The sequence below is a fragment of the Herpailurus yagouaroundi genome, unplaced genomic scaffold (genome assembly GCF_014898765.1).
Source record: "Herpailurus yagouaroundi ecotype Mexico unplaced genomic scaffold, PumYag 67793, whole genome shotgun sequence".
NCBI classification, from domain to species: domain Eukaryota; kingdom Metazoa; phylum Chordata; class Mammalia; order Carnivora; family Felidae; genus Herpailurus; species Herpailurus yagouaroundi.
In genome coordinates, this window is record NW_024420586.1 from 4,333,308 (window position 1) to 4,357,264 (window position 23,957).

A 23,957-nucleotide genomic window follows, 5' to 3' on the forward strand; every position below is an offset into this window, starting at 1 on the left:
TGTGTTTTATGTCTACCAGAACTTAAACCAGCTTTACATAGTGACCTGGAAGTTCTGCGTTTATTTTTACTATTTTTGATGTTTATGATTTTTAAAATAATATACTTGAATATATTTCTCTAACTATCCAAGTCAAGGTTGAATGGCTTCTTTTGGGTTGGGCCTATATAAAACACAAATTACAATAGTCTTTCACATCCATTTCTTGTTGCATCCACTTTTTGCTATATATTTATACAACGGATGATTTGAAACTACATTGTTAATATCATCAAAATTAGTTTTGAAATATGCATTCCATCTGACAACTATATTTGCTCAACAGCTTGATGTGATAACATAGGATGAACAAAGCATTCTGCAGGCAAAAGTAAATAGCATTGGGCTTAATTGAATCCAGCAACCAAATTGGAAGAAAAAGCAGGGCACCTGTAAGGTGACTTCTCCTGAAGTAGAGCTGCTGACAAGAGAGATGACATCTCCTGCATGAAACTCATAATAGTTGTTGAGGAAACTCACTTGTAGCATTCCAATGCAAAACATTTCTGGAACTAAAAAAGAATATCAATGTACTTTTCTTAATTTTAAAATGCAGTAGATAAGTTAATGAAGAGAATAGCCACCTCTGAGAACCTATTGACCTGAGAAATTAAGTGAAGAAAACAGGACAAAGTATACCTATATATGATCTGCAGAAAAATTAAAAGGAATAGAAGAACAATATCAAAGAAGATTTCCTTGGTTTGAAAAAAGATGCTTGCAGATTCAAAGGGCTCACTAACTCTTTTGGAGAATTGATGGAAAAGATAGGCATTTAGATAAAATTCCTAAATTCAATGCGAGGAAAATAAAATGTACAAGTTTTTAGAGAGAAAGACAAGTTACTTGAAAAAGGATTAGACTGTCAATGAAATTTTTCATAAGCAATCTGGAAGCTTCAGATAGGGAAAAATAGTATGTGTAGGATGTGGAGAAAAAATGATTGTAACACAGAAAAATTTATACCTAGCTATGATGTAATTCACTTTCCAGGGTGAGCAATGGACATTTGTGGTCACACAGAAAATAATGGAACATATTACCCATCTACCTTATCTCAGGAAGCTACTAGAAAGATTATTCTAACCAAACAACAAATAGAACAGAAGCTTCAAAACAGGGAGTGAGAAATAGGAGAGGAAACAGTAAATAATAAAAAACCAGAGGGGTGTCTAGGTGGCTCACTCAGTTAGGCATCTGACTTTGGCTCAGGTTATGATCTCACACCTCATGGTTTCAAGCCCTGTGTCAGGCTCTCTGCTGACAGCTCAGCCTGCTTCAGATTCTGTGTCTCCCTCTCTCTTCCCTTCCCCCACTCACGTTCTGTCTCTCTCTGTCTCTCAAAAATAAACAGTAAAAACATTAAAAGAAAAAAAACTATGACCTAGCCATATTTGTATGTAATTGGATTGTGATATTTGGAATGAAGATTTGAAATACAAATACTAAGTGATGATACTTAGTAGTAATGATTCTTGGCAAAGAAAAATGCTGCGAGGAAGAGACTAATCATAGTAAGGTATCAAAAGTACTAACCTATCTCATCAAAACCTAAGAGTGGGTGGAACTGCAAAGAAATTAACTGAAAGGATTCTAAGTAGGTCCTAAGAGTATGAAGCATTGAAAGAAGTAAAAATGTTCAAAATGTTTCATTGTACCGGAGGAAGGAGTAAACTCAAGAAGCATGGTCAGCGTTTTCTTTTGGTATATTTTAAGATAACTATATGTTTGATTCTGAGCACAGAAGACATACTAGTAGAATGATAAGAGCCAGTATAAGGTCCAATTAACAAAGGAAAGAAATGGAATTAATAGTAGTGTAGCCAATCCAGCAAAAAACTAAGAAAAAATAAAGAAAAAAAATAATGGATAAACATAAAGTGAGATGGATGGAACAAAACCCAGAACATATATTAAATTACATGTATAGCAGATGAATCCCGCTATTGAAAGAGAAACTTGAGGTTGGACTGCAAAGAAAGTCTTCAGGTGTATGTCATTCTGGACTTGATTTCCTCTTCTGTACATCTATCTGCCTCTAAACTTAAAAAATCATTTTTTACTTTATTATTCATATTTTTCAGATATCTGCAGCACATTCTTTTTTTTTTAATTTTTTTTTAACACTTATTTATTTTTGAGACAGAAGACAGAGCATGAATGGGGGAGGGTCAGAGAGAGAGGGAGACGCAGAATCCGAAACAGGTTCCAGGCTCTGAGCAGTCAGCACAGAGCCCGACGCGGGGCTTGAACTCACGGACCATGAGATCGTGACCTGAGCTGAAGTTGGACGCTTAACCGACTGAGCCACCCAGGCGCCCCATGCAGCACATTCTTGAATGATATATTTTCTAGAATAGCTTTGTATCATTTTGTTTACTTAACAAATCATTGGGTTGTTTTAATTTTAATGTATTTATATTTTAACTAAGGAGAATAGAAATATATGCTATTTAGATTTGTATTTATAGGAACTCTGTATTTCTATTGGTTCACCAAAGATTTTTTTATACCTTTGAATAGAAGTTTCGTTTTTTTATACGTGTTGTACTTTTCTTGATAAATATTTTTCTTGAGATATTATCTTATAGGTTGCTGTTTGTTTTTAAATTGCATTTTTTATTATGGTAAAATGCATACAACATAAAACTTAGAATGTTATCCATTTTTTAAATGTACAGTTCAGTGGTATTAAGTACATACAACCATCACCACCAATGGATTGTAACCATTACCACCAATGGATTACTATTTAAAAATTAATATTTTTAAAATTCCAAATAGATGAAAGGCCTAAATGTGAGGCAAGAAACCATCAAAATCCTAGAGGAGAAAACACACAGCAACCTCTTTGTGCTTGGCTGCAGCAACTTCTTACTGGACATGTCTCTGAGGGCAAGGGACATAAAAGCAAACATGAACTATTGAGACCTCATCAAGATAAACACCTTCTGCCCAGCAAAGAAAACAGTCAACAAAACTAAAAGGCACCATTAGGAATGGGAGAAGATTTTGCAAATGACATATCTGATAAAGGATTAGTATCTAAAATCTATAAAGAACTTGCCAAACTCAACACCAGAAAAACAACTAATCCAGTGAAGAAATGGGTAGAAGACATGAATAGACACTTGTCCAAAGAAGACATCCAGATGGCCAACAGACACATGAAAAGATGCTCAACATCACTCATCATCAGGGAAATACAAATCAAAACTACATTGAGATACCACCTCACATGGGGCAGAGTAGCTAAAATTAACAACTCAGGCAACAACAGATGTTGGCAAAGATATGGAGAAATGGGAACCCTTTTGCACTGTTGGTGGGAATGCAAAGTGTTGCAGGCACTCTGGAAAACAGTGTATAGGTTCCTCAGTTAAAAAATGAATTACCCTATGACTCGGCAATTGCACTACTAGGAGTTTATCCAAAGGATATAGGAGAGCTGATTCATAGGGGCACATGTACCCCAATGTTTATAGCAGCGCTATCAGCAATAACCAAAGTATAGAAAGAGCCCAAATGTCCATCAGGTGATGAATGGATAAAGAAAAAGTGGTATATATACATATGCCATGGAATACTACTCAGCGATGAAAAAGAATGGAATCTTGCCATTTACAGCAAAGTAGATGGAACTGGAGGGTATTATGCTAAGTTAAGTCAGAGAAGGACAGATGTATGTTTTCACTCACATGGAATTTGAGAAACTTAACAGAAGACCATAGGGGAAGAGAATGCAAAATAAGTTACAGAGAGGGAGGCAAACCCTAAGAGACTTTTAAATACAGAGAGCAAACTGAGGGTTGGTGGGGGTGGAGGGTGGGGGGGGTGGGAAAAATGGGTTATGGGCCTTGAGGAGAGCACTTGTTGGGATGAGCACTGGGTGTTGTATGTAATGATGAATCACAGGACTCTATTACTGAAGCCAAGACTACACACTCTATGTTAGTTAACTTGACAACAAATTATTTAAAAAATAAAAAATAAAAGTAAAAATTAATATTTTCAGTTATGTTTTTGAATGATCTCTTTGTTGCATGGATTAGAATTATTGGTTCTATATTAATTTCATAGCCAGTAGCCATATTTCATTTGCTAACTTTTTAAGCATTTTTCATTTGTTTCTCATAAATATTCTAAGTACATAATGAAAATATAGTGTCTCTTTTCCAATGTTTAAACCATTGGGAAAGGCAGTCTCCTGCATATAGTCTTTCCACCCCCACTTAGCTGCTTAAGGATGGGCCTTGGGTCTGGAACATTCCCTTACTAAGAGATAGAGTCCACACAGCTTGTGCCCAGCTTATCACCTTGTGTGGGAATATTTTTCCTTGTTTCAGACTCAATGAGTACTCTTTTGTCTCTGATGAAAGTGTGTGCATCATATGGCACCTAGCCAATCCCACTGTTATATCTGCCCTCTGAGAGGAAGGGACAGAGTTCCCTCCACTCTGGCATCGGAAGTCTGTGCGTAGGCGAAATGCCCTGCGTCTGGCCGTGAGGAGAAACCTACTGACCATAGGGGACTGACGCTCACTATCGAAGCTGACTTTGCTGTCTCCTTCTCTGTGTAAGTAAAGTAGTCCATCCAGTTCTTGACGGCAATGTTTTTTTGTTTTTTTGTTTTTGTTTTTTTTTTTGGCAATTCTCATACCAAGATGCAGTGGGCAGAAGTGTTTACAGTAATCCCCTGGGATGACATGGTGGTCTGCACCTTTGAGATTGATAACTGGTGTATGGTACCCTGGCCAAGATAGAGCTCTCCTGCATTTTTGAACTGGCTGCATTTGCAGTGGTAACAATGATAAGCATTGTCCTCTCCACCTGAGAGCAATGGAAAAACATTGAGGATTTCAACCAAGGTCATTGCCTTTGTTTCATTTGTCTTCATTTCTTTTTTAGATATTCCAGTTATTTGTAGATTACTGCTTTACACTCCGGTCTTCATATCAGCCATCTCTTTTTTTTTTTCTTTTTTGCATCATTCTTTTTTTCTGACTTTTTGGGAGAACATCTATGCTTCATCCTCTACATCAATCCTAATTTGCACTTTCTTCTTTTTTTAATTGCTTTGTTTATTTTGAGAGAGATAGCTGGGGAGGGGCAGAGAGAGAGAAGCCCAAGAAGGTTCCACACCATCAGCGTGGAGCCCAAAGCAATGCTCAGACCCACGAACTGTGAGATTATGATCTGAGCTGAAACCAAGAATCAGAAGCTTAATTGACTGAGCCACCCAGGGGCTCTGTAGTTTGTACTTTCTAATGTGAGTTTTCATTTTGCTTTTTCCTTTCTTGTCTTCTCCTCAGCTTTCCTTATTTTTATTATTTCAGTTTTCTCTTAGAGTATTATTTCACTTTACTGACTTTTCATCCTAGTCTGTTCTGAAGATTCCTAGTTCCCTTTGATAAAGAGTAATGCCAGGTAGAATAACTTAAGGGCTTTTTAAAAATACCCAAACTGAGGCCCCTACATAGACCTCCTAAAATCAGAATCCATGTTTAAAAGGTCCCAGTTGATTAATATGCACTTTACAGTTTGAGAAGCACCACCTTCCTATTGTATTGATAGTACATATCATCTTTTAACATACTATATAACTAATTATCTTTATTGTCTAACCTCATTAAGATGAAAACTTCATGTAGGTAACAATTTTTTAAAGTTTTGTTCACTGATGGATCCCTTTTCTCTAAGATGGCATCTGGTTTACAGTAGATATTCAGTAACTATCTGATAAATCAATGAAAAATTTTAAATAAGACCTAAAACTCTATTCTTGATAAACATAATAATTATCCTTACTTCTCATACTTAGAGCATAAGATATGGGGGAGGAAAAATAATTTTCCTTCTTCCTTTGTAGGTTTTTGGCTGAGGGGCCCATATAATAAAAGGCAGATTAACAGGAGAAAGAGAAATAGAAGTTCAATAACATGTATACCTCCTATATATCTGGGAGAACCCATGAAAACTGAGTTAGTCCCTGAAATGGCCCAAGTGACCACCTTAAATGTCATCTTCACTTAAAGACAAAAGATGTATAAGGGGGTCAGTTATGGGAGGTTACCAGGGAAAGCAGGGAAAGGTTGTTAAGCAGATTTAAATTCTTGCCTTCTAAGTAGTGAATGAGGAATATGGCAGAGCAGTAGGAGGACCCTAGGTTTGCCTTGTCCCATGAATACAGACAGATAATTATCCACTCATGGTAAATACCCCAGGAATCGGCCTAAATCCTTGCCTATTCATTGATAACAGTTTCTAGAGATTTAGACTCATCCTTTTCTTCCTATTACAGAGAAAGAGATAGCCTTATAAATGATTTCGTTTATAAATACAAATTTCGCTTACAGAAGGGTAACTTCTCAGTTTTCAGAGCTTTTCCATTATCTGATATTTCTTAAAAGTAATCAGTCTAAAATAATCCTTATGCCAAAGAGGCATAAGAGGTAGTATATCTTACTTCCCTGCAAGGCCTACTTGAAATAGCTATCAATAAAATAGAGGGGTGCCTGGCTAGCTCAGTCATTAGAGCATGTAACTCTCTTTAAAAAAAAATTTAGCATTTATTTATTTTTGAGAGAACAAGACAGAGTGTGAGCAAGGGTGGGCAGAGAGACAGAGACACAGAATCCAAAGCAAGCTCCAGGCTCTGAGCACAGAACCCGACGTGGGGCTGGAACTCATGGACTGCCAGATCATGACCTGAGACGAAGTCGGACGCCCAACCGAGTCACCCAGGTGCCCCTAGAGAATGTGACTCTTGACCTCAAGGTCTTGAGTTCAAGCCCCACATTGGGCTTGGAGTGGAATGGAATGGAATATCATTAGTACTGTGTTCAGTAGCATGCCAGTTACTAAAATACTCTGTTTACATAACCTTTGAGTACAAATTCATCATTAAATTCTATGGGTTTTATATTTAAAATATTTCTTGAGTCTAATTACTTCTTACAAAGACACCTCTAATGCTAACACTTTATTCAAGCCATCATCAACTCCCACAGGAAGTATTGTCCTAGCCCCCTATTTAATCTCCCTTGGTCCAGTCTTTGCCATGGATATTATTCTCCATATAGCAATAAGAATGATCTTTTAAATTTTTTTAATGTTTATTTATTTTTGAGAGAGAGGGAGAGACAGAGTGTGATGAGGGGAGGGGCAGAGAGAGAGGGAGACACAGAATCTGGAGGAGGCTCCAGGCTCTGAGCTGTCAGCACAGAGCCCAATGTGGGGCTCGAACTCACAAACCGCGAGATCATGACCTGAGCTGGAGTCGCATGCTCAGCTGACTGAGCCACCCAGGTGTCCCCAAGAATGATCTTTTAAATTAACAGCTGATCATGTCTTTTTTCTGATCAAAACCTTATAATTGTTTTCACGCACTCACAATACAATTAAAACTGGTTACCTTGACCTACCAAGATGCATCTCCTGCCTCATTTTTGAACCTCACTTCTTTGACCTATGATACTGTATTTTATAATAAGAAATACGTATTTGATCTTTGTCTCTGTTTTTGGCACAGCACTCCTAAACCTTTTGGAATTTCCTGTGATGAGAACCATGAAGGTGTCTTTGGTTGTGCTAACGAGGTGACTTTTGGACCAGCATCTAATAGGGGCAGGTTGCTGGGAGAGCCAACCATGTGATTAAGGGGTTGGAACTTTCAGCCCAGGGAAGTGAGAGGGGCTGCAGATTGAGTTTACTTGCCAATGGCCAAGACTTAATCAATCACGTCTTTATCATGAAGCTTCCACAAAAACCCAAAAGGACAGTGTTCAGAGATCTTCTGGTTTGGTGAGTATGTGGAGATTTCAGGAGAGTTGTGCTCTGTGTAGCGTCGAGGCTCCTTGCTTTTTCCCCATATTTTGCTTTATGTGTCTCTTCTATCTGGCTGTTCCTGAGTTATATCCTTTTATTATAAACTAGTGATCTATTAAGTAAAATGTTTCTCTGTGTTCTGTCAGCTGCTCTAGCAAATCACTTGGACCAAGGAAGGGGTCATGCGAACCTCTAACTTATATAGCCAATCATTCAGAAGCACAGGTGGCAACCTGGACTTAGGACTGGCATCTGAAATGCAAGGAAAGGGGGGTCATTGAAACCTCCAATCTATAGCCAGTTGGTCAGAAGCACAGGTGGTAATCTGTTTATGATTGGTGTCTGAAGTAGAGGGGAGAGACCATTTTATAGGACTGAACCCATAAAATGTAGGGTCTGATGCTCTTTTTAGGTAGTCATTGTCAGAATTGAGTTTGAATTCTAGGACACCCAGCTGGTGTCTGGAGAATTGGTGGTGGTGTGGAGGGAACCCCCTTTCCCTGATGGTGGAATTGGATAGAAAACCCTTTAATATAATCAGCTCACTCCTTTGCTCTCCCCACTTAAGCCACAGTTGCCTTCTTGCTCACTTGTCATTGCTTCTATATCATTCATGCCAAGCTAATTCCAACTGGGAGTTATAACACTTGATACTCCCTCTTCTTGAAGTATTTTTCTGTCATTCTGCACATGACTTGCTCCTCCTCCTTCCCGAAGTTTCTGTTCAAATGTCACATCTTCAGAGAGTCCTTTCCTGAACATATCTCTACCATGTTCTATTCTTTCTGTCTTCATATGACTAATTAAAAACTGAAAATATTTATTTCCATGGCAATGTAAGCACTATAAAAGCTAAAATAACATTTATTCACAGCTATATCTCTGGTATCTAGAGTAGTACCTGACATACAATAATCCCTTGGCAAAAACAGGGGTGTCTTGGTGGTTCAGTCAGTTAAGCATCCGAATTCGGCTCAGATCATGGTCTTGTGGTTCGTGGGTTTGAGCCCCACATTAGGCTCTGTGCTGACAGCTCAGAACCTGGAGCCTGCTTCAGATTCTGTGTCACACCCCCCGGCGCCCCGCGGCTCACTCTGTCTCTCTCAAAAATAAATAAACATTTAAAAAATTTTTAAAAAAGAAATGATTATTAAATGAATGGTAGAGGGATGAATCAATGAAGTCATCTAAGAATTGCATATCTTTATAGAATATGTCACATATAATTCCATGCAATTTATATACTAAATTATGGAAGTTCATACTTTCTGTATAAATAACTGTTCATCCCCAGTTGAAGGTAATTATGTCAAACCTATACACAATAACAATAGCATTTTACTACCTTTATTTCTAGGTTCCGTTTCCTGCTTTCTTAACCCTAGCAAACAACATCCCCTTCCATAACCCTGGATTTACCACCTTGCACATACTCAATTTGGACATGCATAAGGAAAGAATCCATGATCTTAAGGATAATTCAGTAGTAACTTGCCAAACTAAAATGCAAAGAGAAAAAATAATTTTGAAAAAGAGAATATCCAGGTACTATAAGGTAATTTCTCATGGTGTAACGTGCATAATTTTAATACCAGAAAAAAGAGAAGCACAAGTTTTTGAAGTTAAACAGCTGAGAAATTTCGAAATTAATAATAGACAACAACTTTCCCCTCAAAAAAATACCCTGCACCTTGTCATATCATATTCACACTTGAGGAAATCAAAAACAAAGAGAAAATCGTACATGAACCCACAGGGTTCAAAAAAATTGAAACTTAGAATTTTATATCTGGCAAAATTATTATTCAGAAGTGGAGCAATAAAGCCGTTTTCTGACATTAAAAAAAAAACTGGAGAATATATTGCCACTAGACCATCCCTATAAGAAATGCTGTTTAGAGTAAAACTAGTTAGGGTACACTGGGCGATTACAGCATTTGGATAAGTGAAATGAACTACAGAAATGTCTTAAGAGACAGGAGGGAAGATATTGGGATATTCTGTTATAAGACAGTATACATGTAGCAGTATAGTTTTATACTTTAAAAAAGTAGAAAGTAGACTTAAGTTTAAAATATATATTGGAAGTCCTAGCACAGCTACTAAAAAAAAAAAAAAAAAAACTTTAAAAGAAGTATAATGTGTGTATACTAAGAGAGGAGATAAAATGAGATTATGTAAAAGACTCATTTAAAACCAGACAAGGCAGGGGAAAAAAGCAGGGGGTTGGGGGATGGGGTGTGAAAGAAACAAAAAAGATGCAATGAATGTAAAAGTTACAAACATGGTAGAAATTAATCCAACTCTATTAGTAATCACTTAAAATATTACTCAATATGACAATTAAAAAACATATTCTCAGAGTGGATAAAAAAAGATCCAACTGTATGTTGTCTACAAATATTTTACTTAAAATAAAAAGATTCTCTGGCACCTGGGTGGCTGATTAAGTTAAACATCCAGTTCTTGATTTTGGCTTGGGTCATGATCTCATGGTTGATGAGTTCCAACCCTGCATCAGACTCCTTGCTGACAGTGCAGAGCTTTCTTGAGGTTCTCTCTCCCGCTCTCTCTCTGCCCATCACACACACATACACACACACACACACACACACACACACACACACACACACTCTCTCTCTCTCTCTCTCTCCAAACAAACAAACAAACAAACAAAAAAGCTTAAAAATATATAGAGAGATTGAGATAAGTTAAAGGAATGGAAAATTATATACCATTCTAGCACTTAACAAAAGAAAGCTGGAGCATTCTATTAATTTCAGATAAAGTAAACTTCAGGCCAAGAAAAATGATCAGAGATAAAGAGGAGCATTATATAATGAGAAAGGGGTCAATTCTCAAACAAGACCTAACAGTCTGAAATATGAATGTACCTAAGGGGAGAGTGCAAAAAATATGTGAAATAAAAACTGAGAGAACTAAAAGTGGAAAAAATCCACTATTATCGTTGGAAGTTCCAGCATCCTTCTCTCAATAATTGAAGTTCAAGTACACAGAAAATTAGTAGAAATATAGTTTACCTGAATATCACTAACAATCTACTTAATCTGATATTTATAAGCTACTCCATCTAATGATGGCAGAATACACATTTTTCTTAAGCTCACTTGGGATATTTACTAAGATGAACCACGTTCTTGGGTCTTAAAGCTCCTGTTAAGAAATTTAAAAGAATAGGAATTACATAAAGTATGTGCTTAGACCATAGTGTAATTAAAATAGAATTCTGTAACAGTAGATAGCTGGAAAATCTCCAATTATTTGAAAATTAAGCAACACATTTCTAAATAACACATGGCTCAAAGAAGATGTATCAAGAAAAATTTAAACATGTTTTGAACCAAATTAAAATTCAACTTACCACAATTTGTGGGATGCAGTGAAAGCTTTACTTAGATACTCTGTCCTCCAGGAGATGGAACATCACTTTTTACTCCTTTGATGTGGGCTGGGCATAGTGTGTTCCTTCCAAAAATTAAGTACGATTTGGAAAGGGAAGGAAAAGAAGAACTATCCAGTGGCAAAACCTAAACAACACTACCTCAACCAGGCAGTCAAGGTTAACATCAATGATGATAAGTCACGAAGACATGCTGATGTGAAGAAAATGACATATTATCTTTATCATCTTTCTCCCTGCTCCAAACACGTAACTCCAATCTAATCATGAGAAACATATCACACACATCCCAGTTGGCTGAAATTCTTCAAAATACCTGACCAATAATCTTGCAACAGTCAGGATAATAAAAAATGAGAAATGTCTCAGAAACAATCATAGCCAAGAAGAGCCTAAAGAGATATTATAGCTACAGGTAATGTGGTACCCTGGGACAACAACAACAAAAAAGTGAGATAAAAATGAAGGAAATCTCAGGATTAAAGGACTTTTGTTTTTAATAACAATATATCACTTCTGGTTAATTGTAACAAATCCACCATGCTAATGTCATGTAAGATATAAGAGACCAGGTGTGTGGTGTATGAGAAATCTGAAATTTCTGATCCCTTGAAAATTGTTCTAAAATAAAACGTTTATTTTTTAAAAAGCAGTGGGGAATTGTTTCCATGTGCAGGTAAATCCTGATTTTATCCTTTCAGGGTAATGATGTTCTACAGTTCCTACTTCCACATAAACTCTGCTTATTTTGAGTTTAATAGGAAATTGAACAGCTAAAGACCTATTTTAGGAGGCTCTGTGACTAAAGAGGATTATCAACATCTCCTTCAGGGACCTGGAGTGTGTACTGCTTAAGTTTAACCCAGGCTTGCTCAGCCAAAGCTCTTCTCTAAACTTTCCATCTCCCCTCGTCTTCCTGTCCCACAACAACTCAAACACATAGGGAATTCTTAGTGCAGTATTTTCCCTCTATACAAGGGAAACTACTGCACACATTGATTTCATCTGTGGAAGGCACAAGTAGGATGTAAATATGAGAAAGAGGAGAGAAGAAAAAACTGCACACTTTTGGAAATAAACTTTGTTTTCCTCTTCTTGAGTCATTTGTTGGTTGCCAGGCAGCCTGCACTGGTTGGGGCTATTCTGTCCTATTGATGGGTCATCAGAGGAGACAGTTTGGTTGTTTTCAGCTTGTCCAGAAGACCTTCGGAGTTCAGCTGTGTAGTACACCTAACAGGCTGCTTCCGTATTATGTCTTTCACTGTCCTTCTGAGCACTTGCATCCTAGTTATTACAAGTCAGCATCTTTGCCCTTACAGAATTTCTCTCCCTTCCCTGCATCAGCAGAACTTTATCCTTCCTTTCCCTCAAGTTTGCAACCCCGTTTCCTTCTTAAGACATTACAGTCATCAATACAGGTAGTTGTGTTCTGTCTTCCTATCATCATTCAACTTTCCTGACATCCTGAGGCATTTTTGTATGCCTCCTATATTTCTCTGCAAACTTTTAGAAATAAGGTTTCCATATATTTGCTATTCATACTCTTACTTAATATCACTGTTACTGTGCTGCAACAAGTTGTAGCTGCAAGTCAAGTTTTAATTCTGCCCACTTTCCCCCTCGTTATGAGGGGAGTCCTCTATATGTCATTTCCATATCAGTCCTGTGTGTGAAAATACTAGCATGGGTATAACATTGAAGGTCTTGGAGCATAATTCCCAGAACTAGTATTTATTCTTTTATATTGTGAGAAGATCCTGATTTTACTTGGTTATTTAATTAAAGGTAGATTTTTTCTATCAGCCAGAGCAAGCTGAATTAATGATTTCTCTTTGCAGTACAAATTATATTTTTTAAAGAAATTTTTCATGGTTATTTTGAGAGACAGAAAGAGAACATGAACAGGGGAGGGACAGAGAGAGGGAGAGAGAATCCCAAGCAGGCTACATGCTGTCAGGGCAGAGCCTGATGTTGGGCTCGATCTCATGAACCAGAAGATCATGAACTGAAATCAAGAGCCAGATAATTCACTGACTGAGCCATCCAGGGGCCTCCAGATTGTGGTGGTTAATGTGCTAATGATCCCAATTCCTCTTCCTCAAGGTAGGAAGGAAGTCTGTGCCAGTGTGTATTTGTATGGGTGTGTGCATGTACATTTATTCTTGTTTAATTTACAATGACTGGTTCCAGTCTAAGAATTTGTTTCTTTCTTGCTGGATGTTTGTTGTGGTTGTTTTTCTTTTGAATTTTTTAAATTTTTTTTTTCAACGTTTATTTATTTTTGCGACAGAGAGAGACAGAGCATGAACGGGGGAGGGGCAGAGAGAGAGGGAGACACAGAATCGGAAACAGGCTCCAGGCTCTGAGCCATCAGCCCAGAGCCTGACGCAGGGCTCGAACTCACGGACCGCGAGATTGTGACCTGGCTGAAGTCGGACGCTTAACCGACTGCGCCACCCAAGCGCCCCTCTTTTGAATTTTTTAAATGTGCTTTGCCCTTCTCTTTAGAGAAGTGTCTATTCATGTCTTCTGCCCATTTCTTCACTGGATTATTTGTTTTCCAGGTGTGGAGTTTGGTGAGCTCTTTATACATTTTGGATACTAGCCCTTTGTCTGATATGTCATTTGCAAATATCTTTTCCAATTCCGTCATTTGCCTTTTAGTTTTGTTGGTTGTGTCCTTTGCTGTGCAGAAGCTTTTTATCTTCATGAGGTCCCAGTAGTTCATTTTTGCTTTTAATTCCCTTGCCTTTGGAGATGTGTCAAGTAAGAAATTGATTGTGTGAAACTGTGCCTGAGGTCAGAGAGGTGTTTTCCTGCTTTCTCCTCTAGGGTTTTGATGATACCTGTCTCACATTCAGGTCCTTCATCCATTTTGAGTTTATTTTTGTGAATGGTGTAAGAAAGTGGTCTAGTTTCATTCTTCTGCATGTTGCTGTCCAGTTCTCCCAGCACCATTTGTTAAAGAGACTGTCTTTTTCCCATTGGATAGTCTTTCCTGCTTTGTCAAAGATTAGTTGGCCATAGTTTTTTGGGTCCAATTCTGGAGTCTCTATTCTATTCCATTAGTCTATATGTCTATTTTTGTGCCAATACCATGCTGTCTTGATAATTACAACTTTGTGGTAGAGGCTAAAGTCTGGGATTGTGATGCCTCCTGCTTTGGTCTTCTTCAGTATTGCTTTGGCTATTCAGGGTCTTTTGTGGTTCCATACAAATTTTAGTAATGCTTGTTCTAGCTTCAAGAAGAATGCTGGTGCAATTTTGATTGGGATTGCATTGAATGTGTAGATTGCTTTGAGTGGTATTGGCATTTTAACAATACTTATTCTTCCAATCCATGAGCATGGAATGTTTTTCCATTTCTTTATATCTTCTTCAATTTCTTTCATAAGCTTTCTCTGGTTTTCAGCCTACAGATCTTTTACATCTTTGGTTAGGTTTATTCCTAGGTATTTTATGCTTCTTGGGACAATTGTGAATGAGATCAGTTTCTTTATTTGTCTTTCTGTTGCTTCATTATTAGTGTATAAGAATGCAACTGATTTCTGTACATTGATTTTGTATCCTACGACTTTGCTGAATTCATGTATCAGTTCTAGAAGACTTTTGGTGGAGTCTGTCAGGTTTTCCATGTATAATACCATGTCACATGGAAAAAGTGAAAGCCTGACTTCATCTTTGCCAATTTTGATGCCTTTGATTTCCTTTTGTTGTCTGATTGCTGATGGTAGCACTTCCAACACTATGTTAAACAACAGCGGTGAAAGTGGACATCCCAGTCGTGTTCCTGATCTCAGGGAAAAAGTTCTCAGTTTTTCCCCATTTGAGGATGATGTTAGCTGTGGGCTTTTCATAAATGGCTTTGATGATGTTTAAGTATGTTCCTTCTATCCCGACTTTCTCAACGGTTTTTATTAAGAAAGTTTGCTGAATTTTGTCAAATGCCTTTTCTGCATCGATTGACAGGATCATATGGTTCTTTTCTTTTATTAATGTGATGTATCACATTGATTGATTTGCGAATGTTGAACCAGCCCTGCATCCCAGGAATGAATCCCACTTGATCATGGTGAATAATTCTTTTTATATGCCATTGAATTCGATTTGCTAGTATCTTATTGAGAATTTTTGCATCCATATTCATCAGGGATATTGGTCTGTAGTTCTCTTTTTTTACTGGGTCTCTGTCTGGTTTAGGAATCAAAGTAATTCTGGCTTCATAGAATGAGCCTGGAAGTTTTCCTTCCCTTTCTATTTTTTGGAACAGCTTGAGAAGGATAGGTATTATCTCTGCTTTAAACGTCTGGTAGAACTCCCCTGGGAAGCCATCTGGTCCTGGACTCTTATTTGTTGGGAGATTTTTGATGACTCATTCAATTTCTTGGCTGGTTATGGGTCTGTTCAAGTTTTCTATTTATTCCTGTTTGAGTTTGGGAAGTGTGTGGGTGCTTAGGAATTTGTCCATTTCTTCCAGGTTGTCCAGTTTGTTGGCATATAATTTTTCACAGTATTCCCTGATAATTGCTTGTATTTCTGAGAGATTGGTTGTAATAATTCCATTTTCATTCATGATTTTATCTACTTGGGTCATCTCCCTTTTCTTTTTGAGAAGCCTGGCTAGAGGTTTATCAATTTTGTTTATTTTTTTTAAAAACCAACTCTTGGTTTCATTGATCTGCTCTACAGTTTTTTAAATTCTATATTGTTTATTTCTGCTCTGATCTTTATTATTTCTCTTCTTCTGCTGGATTTAGGCAGTCTTTGCTGTTCTGCTTCTATTTCCTTTAGGTGTGCTGTTAGATTTTGTATTTGGGATTTTTCTTGTTTGTTGAGATAGGCCTGGATTGCAATGTATTTTCCTCTCAGGACTGCCTTCGCTGCATCCCAAAGCATTTGGATTGTTGTATTTTCATTTTCATTTGTTTCCATATATTTCTTAATTTCTTCTCTAATTGCCTGGTTAAGCTATTCATTCTTTAGTAGGATGTTCTTTAACCTTCATGCTTTTGGAGGTTTTCCAGACTTTTTCCTGTGGTCGATTTCAAGTTGCATGGCATTGTGATCTGAAAGTGTGCATGGTATGATCTCGATTCTTGTATACTTAGGAAGGGCTATTTTGTGACCCAGTATGTGATCTATCTTGGAGAATGTTCCATGTGCACTCGAGTAGAAAGTCTATTCTGTTGCTTTGGGATGCAGAGTTTAAATATATCTGTCAAGTCCATCTGATCCAATGTATCATTCAGGGCCCTTGTTTCTTTATTGATCCTGTGTCTAGATGATCTATCCATTGTTCTAAGTGGGGTATTAAAGTCCCCTGCAATTACCACATTCTTATCAATAAGGTTGCTTATGTTTGTGAGTAATAGTTTTATATATTTGGGGGCTCCCGTATTCGGCGCATAGACATTTATAATTGTTATCTCTTCCTGATGGATAGACCCTGTAATTATTATATAATGCCCTTCTTCATCACTTGTTACAGCCTTTAATTTAAAGTCTAGTTTGTCCGATGTAAGTATGGCTACTCCAGCTTTCTTTTGACTTCCAGTAGCATGATAAATAGTTCTCCATCCCCTCACTTTCAATGTGAAGGTGTCCTCAGGTCTAAAATGAGTCTCTTGTAGACAGCAAATAGATGGGTCTTGTTTTTTTATCCATTCTGATACCCTATGTCTTTTGGTTGGCGCATTTAATCCATTTACATTCAGTATTATGGAAAGACAGGGGTTTAGAGTCATTGTGATGTCTGTAGGTTACATGGTTGTAGTGATTCTCTGGTACTTTGTGGTCCTTGCAACATTTCATTCACAGAATCCCCCTTAGGATCTCTTGTAGGGCTGGTTTAGTGGTGATGAATTCCTTCATTTTTTGTTTGTTGGGGAAAACCTTTCTCTCTCCTTCTATTCTGAATGACAGACTTGCTGGATAAAGGATTCTTGGCTGCATATTTTTTTTCTGTTCATCACATTGAAGATATCCTGCCATTCCTTTCTGGCCTGCCAAGTTTCAGTAGATAGGTCTGCTACTACTCTTATGTATCTACCTTTGTAAGTTAGAGCGTGTTTATCCCTAGCTGCTTTCAGAATTTTCTCTTTATCCTTGAATTTTGCCAGTTTCACTACGATATGTCGTGCAGAAGATCGATTCAAGCTATATCTGAAGGGAGTTTCTCTGTGCCTCTTGGATTTCAATGCCTTTTTCCTTCCCCAAATCAGGGAAGTTCTCAGGTATGATTTCTTCCAATACACCTTCAGCCCCTTTCTCTCTCTCTTCTTCTGGAATTCCTATGATATGGATATTGTTGTGTTTGATTGCATCACTTAGTTCTCTAATTCTCCCCTCATACACCTGGATTTTTTTCTCTTTTTCTCAGCTTCCACTTTTTCCATAATTTTATCTTCTAATTCACCTATTCTCTCCTCTGCCGTTTCAATCTGTGCTATGGCTGCTTCTGTTTTATTTTGCACCTCATTTATAGCATTTTTTAGTTCCTCATGACTATTTCTTAGTCCCTTGATCTCTGTAGCATTAGATTCTCTGCTGTCCTCTATGCTTTTTTCAAGCCCAGTGACTAATTTTATGACTCTTATTCTAACTGTTGTTCTGTTATATTGCTTAAATAGATTTGATCAGTTTGTTAGCTGTTGCTACTTCCTGGAGTTTCTTTTGAGGAGAATTCTTCCATTTCGTCATTTTGGGTAGTCCCTGTGGTAGCTCCAAACTGCAGGGCACTTCCCCTGTGCTGTCTGGAGTAACTTGTGTTGGTGGGTGGGGCAGCAGTCAGACCCGATGTGTGCTCCCAGCCCATTGCTAGGGCCACAGTTGGACTGGTGTGTACCTTATCTTCCCCTCTCCCAGGGACAGGGCTCACTGTGGAGTGGTGTGGCCCCTGTCTGGGCTACTTGCACACTGCCAGGCTTGTGGTGCTGCTTCTATGGGATCTGGCATATTAGCCGGGGTGGACTCACAAGGTGCACAGGGGTGGGAGGGGCAGACTCAGCTCGCTTTGCCTTCGGTGGTCCACCTCGGGAGGGGCCCTGCAGCACCAGGAGGGAGGCAGACCCGTTGGAGGGATGGATCCACAGAAGCACAGCATTGGGTGTTTGCGAGGTGCAAGCAAGTTCGGTGATGGGAAATGGATCCCTTTGGGATTTTGGCTGGGGGATGGGAGAGGGAGATGGCACTGGCTAGGGCCTTTTTCCCCGCCGAGCTGAGCTCTGTCTCCCAGGGCTAAACACCTCTCCCTCCCGGTGTCCCCTCGCCCTCCCGCTCTCCGAGAAGAGCTGTTGACTTATAACATTCCAGGTGTTAAGTCCCGCTGGCTGTCTGAACTCACACAGTCCAGCCCCTCCGCTTTTGCAAGCCAGACTTGGGGGCTCTGCCTTGCCGGGTGGGCTGCCCCTCCACCGCCCCAGCTCCCTCCTGCCAGTTTGTGTAGTGCATACTGCCTCTCCACCCTTCCTACCCTCTTCCGTGGGCTTCTTGTCTATGCTTGGCTCCAGAGAGTCCATTCTATTAGTCTTCTGGCAGTTTTCTGGGTTATTTAGGCAGATGTGGGTGGAATCTATGCGATCAGCAGGAGAAGGTGAGCCCAGCGTCCCCCTACGCCGCCATCTTCCCTGTTTTTCTCTTCAAAACAATTTAATTACAGTATTGTCTGTCATAAATGATAATGCTGTTTACTAGTTGTATTAGTTTACTGTTGTTGCTGTAACAAATATCAAAAATGTAGTGGCCTGACACACCAGAGATTTATTATTCTATTGTTTTGGAAATCAGAATTCTGAAATCATTTTCACTGGGTTAAATTGAAGATGTTGGCAGGCCTATACTTCGTCTCGTAACTTTAGGGGAAAATCCATTTCCTTGTCTTATCCAGCTACCTGAAGCCATCCCACTTATAGAATTGTGGCTCTTTTCTCCTTCTTCAAACCCAGGAGTGTAGCATCTCCTCTCCTCTCTGACCTCTGCTTCCATTGTTACACCTTCTCTCTCCGATTCTGTTCCTTCTACCTCCCTCTTTTAAGGATGCTTACAGTTATAGATTGAGCCCTGGAATAATCTCCCCCTGTCAAGACCCTTAATCACATCTTCAAAGTCCTTTTTACCATTTAATGTACCATATTCACAGATACTGTGTTTCAGGATATCTTTGGAGGATCATTATTCTATCTTCTATACTACTATAGGAAAGAGTTTGCCTAGGAGTTGATTGATACTGGATTTTGAGGTTGAATTTTGAAAAGTGGTTGTTTCTATGTTTGCCCATTACTAAAATTTATGCTATGGTGGGCCTGACCCAAACAGATATTTGGGTCTGTTACTTCCCTACATCCAGAAATGCTCTCTAGGTCTCTACAATTTAGGACTTCCCTCAGAGTATGAAAATCCAGATCCTGACAGTAATGTCTGGGGATACACATGACCGATGAGAAAACTCCATATCTCTACTAATGTACAAATCATATTTCCAGGAATAAAGTATAAATGATCTGGCATTTTACAATAGAAAGAGTAGACTGGCAGATACTTCTCATGATTTCTACTTCTACTTCAAGTGTGCTTAAAGATTTCTGAGAGTCTTTTGCCCTGTACTTGTTAGTATCTGACTGGTATTTTAACTTTCCTGTGAAATGTGAACTAGTATTTATAATGTCCATGGAGAAGGGAGAAGCAGAGGGAGAAGGGGATGGATGGTCACACTGAATTTTATTAAGCTCTATGTGTTTAACGCTATTTAGAGATTTTTTAGGTGGGTGAGTGCCCTTAAACTTTAAATAAGTTACATCAGATTGTGACATACTAAAAACTGTGAGAGAAGCAGCTTCCCACAGATGAACCACTTGGCTATAAATGTAGTTCAGATAGATATAGGATAGGGATGGTTGTAGACAGCATGTCTTTATTTTTTCATTTCTGAGCTTAAGTATCTCTTCCTTCACTGATCATGTCCTGGGACTGAGTTTGATGCCAAGTGTATTTACCCATGATAATGTATTTTACTGCACATTATAAATGATTGTTTACCTATACTACTACTTTTTTTTTTAGGGAGAGTGAGAGATGGATGGGAAGAGGGGTAGAAGGAGAGAGAGAGAGAGAGAGAGAGAGAGAGAGAGAGAGAGAGAGAGAGAACCCCAGGCAGGCTCCACACCCAGCACAGAGCCCACACAGGGCTAGATCCCATGACCCTGAGATCATGACCTGAGCCGAAATCAAGAGTGGGTTGCTCAACTGACTCAGCCACCCAGGTCCCCCTTACCTGTACTTCTTAAATAAACCTATATCCCCTCCTAAAATAGTTACTTGCCTTTCCCTTGCATAACAGTAAATGTAACTTTTACTGCCTGGTTACTTAATGTCAGAAACCTGAAAGGTCTGAGGCCACTTTCTCCCCTCATCAGTATTTACCATACATCATTAGATACACTTAATACTACCTTCTGTATGTCACCAAAACACATCTACTTCTTTCCATTCCCACTATCACTTCCCTAGCAAAGTTAACCATTCCTGAAATTATTATAATAGCCTCTAACTAGTCTCCTCTTGCCTCCCTCACAGGTTCTTCCAAAAGTGAAAATTGATCCTAATCTTAGCCCCACCATCACTCCCCAGAAAAATTCTTAAATCATTCTCCTTTCCTTTTACAGCCAAAAAAAAAAAATCATTGAACGGTTTATAAGGCCTTATTTTCACTAATTTGTACACCCAGACTCTTATATTTTCCCATTGTGATAGCTGAAAATATAATGCAATGACTCAAGAGTTCAGGGCTCTGGAATTAGAATTCTGGTTCATCTCAGTACAAGTCTGTGTGGTTTGACAAGTTGCTTCCTTTCTGTGATTCAGATATATCATCTGTTAAATTAGGATGATAATAATAGCTCTTCAATTGACTCATGACAATGCGTAAAAAGGGCCTCATTATGGTATCTCATGTACTTTTAAATGCTCAGTTAATTATGTGTTATAATTATTAATATTATTATTCATAGTTAACCAGGTATCTTAGTATGTGTTCCTCCAGAATTGGAGCTTGAAATAAGGATTCAAGTGTAAATACTTTTGAGAAGTGATGGCTCCCAGTGACCAAGTGGAGAGTAGAGAACCCAAATGGAGGAGAGAAGGAAGCCACTAAAATGTGTGCTAATTAGTAGGTAACCATTATAGGGAACTGAGGCTCAATCTCAGTGTGAACACTGTAAAATTTTGTTGAACACACCTCATGGTTACTCTACCTAAGGAGTAAGGAATTCAGGTCTTAACCTCCAACTCATGTCTACCATTTTTTCAGGGCTCCTTTCATGGACATCAGCAACCCACCTCCTCACACAGGTCAGAGATGCTCCTCTGGTCCAAGAAAGCCCTCAGGCACAGAATTATAGGCACTTGCAGTGGGAAGCTATATGACATACACATGAACTAGCAGTCAGGTCTTAGGTTACAGGCAGCATCTGCTATAACAGGCAAGATAATTGAGGCTCAGTGAGGTGAAATGACTGGTCCACCATCATTGCTAGAAAGTGTTTGAGTCAAGATTTGAACCCAGGGACGTCAGACTCCAAAGCCCTTGGAGTTTTCACCAAATTATGGTGAGGATCAGATTAAAAGTAGTCTATGTGGGGCGCCTGGGTGGCTCAGTTGGTTGAGCGTCCAACTCTTGATTTTGGCTCAGGTCATAATCTTGCGGTTCATGAGATTGAGCCCCCATTAGAGTGTAGTGTATTTTTGTATATATTATATATCACAAAATATATTTTATATTAAGATCATAATTTGAATCAGGCAGTATGACTTTAGAATTTACTTAGACTAAACTGATTTTTATACTTCAAGTATTTAGGATTTCACATTAAGAGTCAGACCTGATTCTGAATTTTGATTGTGCCTCTAATTAAATTCATATCCTAAGGGAAAATTATTTGGTCTATCAATTCCTTAATTTAATTTTACATAAATGAATCTTACAGAAGTACCTACCTCATATGGTGGGTGTAATAACTAATGTGAGGATTCAATGAAAGTGATTAGTATACAGAACATGAAAAATAGGCTTGAGAAAATCACACAATATATGTCTGCAAAGGGTAGATATAAAAGAGGGAAAATCCAGCAGATATGAAGAGCAAGATACCGCAGTGCCAACATGCAACATTCCCAGAATTCTTAAGAAAAGAAATGTAGATAAATTCTAATACAGTAGAGGACAAATATCCTGAAATAAAGGGAGACTTGAATTTGTAGTTTAAAACAGCATGTTTCATGTTCTAGGAATCATGAACAGAGATCAAGACATAAATATATTCTATAAAAATGATTAAAATGGAAGGATACAGAGAAATTCTAAAAGCATGCTTACCAAAAAGCAAGGAGAAATATATCAGGTTTACCCTTGAATTCTGACTGTATCATTAAAGACAAGTGGGACTGTATTAGTTTTAATTATTTTTGCCTGCAAATTATAAGAAACTTGACTTCACTAGTTATAAACAATAAAGAAAATACATAAAATGATAGGAAGTCCATAGATCAGTTGGCTTATTCATTGATTCACTTATCTCATTGAAGACCCACATAATTTCAAATATTCTTCTTTGCTCTTCTCATTGTTGGCTTAATTACTTGTTTGAATGCAAAATGGCTTCATGTCAATGAGTATACAGACATGATATTCAGAGGAATATAAAAGGACTTTCTGCTATTGCCATTCTATCTTAGGAGTGAAGAATCTTTCTCAGGAGTCTTTCTTTAATACAGTTTATTAATTTTGAGAGGGGGGGGGGAGGGAAAGAGAGAGAATCCCAAGTAGGCTCTGTGCTGTCACCAGAGCCTGATGTGGGGCTTGAACTCACTAACCATGAGATCATGACCTGAGCCAAAATCAAATTGGATGCTTAACCAACTGAGCCACCCAGGCACCCTTTCCAGGATTCTTCAATAAGTGCTATTTATGAATTATTAATTACAATTGATTTATGTGCTGAATTCAGAACCAGTACCTGGTAATGAGAATAAGATCACCATAGAATGATATGGAGCTCAGGATAGACTCAACATCCCCAAAGTCATTTATGGGGGGACAGAAGAAGGAAGACTGAGATAACTGATCAAAATCAAGGTTGAAAAGAAAAGAAAGTAATGGGTACTAGGAAGGCACCTGACAGTGTGCACTGCAAAGACAGTGGAGTAAGAGGAGCAAATTCTAAATAAATTAGAAGAGAAAATGCTGTGGCTTCAAAACTCTCTACCTATGTAAATTTCCATTCATATGTAACAATAATTTTTTTTTCAACGTTTATTTATTTTTGGGACAGAGAGGGACAGAGCATGAACGGGGGAGGGGCAGAGAGAGAGGGAGACACAGAATCGGAAACAGGCTCCAGGCTCTGAGCCATCAGCCCAGAGCCTGACCCGGGGCTCGAACTCCCGGACCGCAAGATCGTGACCTGGCTGAAGTCGGACGCTTAACCGACTGCGCCACCCAGGCGCCCCAATAATTAAAAAAAAAAAAGATCTCAACTGGGGCGTCCCCCCAATAATTAAAAAAAAAAAAGATCTCAACTGGGGCGTCCCCCCAATAATTAAAAAAAAAAAAGATCTCAACTGGGGCGTCCCCCCAATAATTAAAAAAAAAAAAGATCTCAACTGGGGCGTCCCCCCA

At 38.5% G+C, this 23,957-nt stretch overlaps 1 protein-coding gene across 1 annotated transcript in view; it reads left to right on the plus strand.

The window, feature by feature from the left end:
- The first annotated feature begins 4,505 nt into the window (after positions 1–4,505).
- The window catches only part of LOC121026056 (melanoma-associated antigen B18-like), a 139,861-nt gene continuing 120,409 nt past the window's right edge, over positions 4,506–23,957 (plus strand). The window contains exon 1 of the mRNA XM_040468862.1: positions 4,506–4,615. The gene's annotated coding sequence lies outside the window, so the exon portion shown is untranslated. The remainder of the gene's footprint in view (positions 4,616–23,957) is intronic.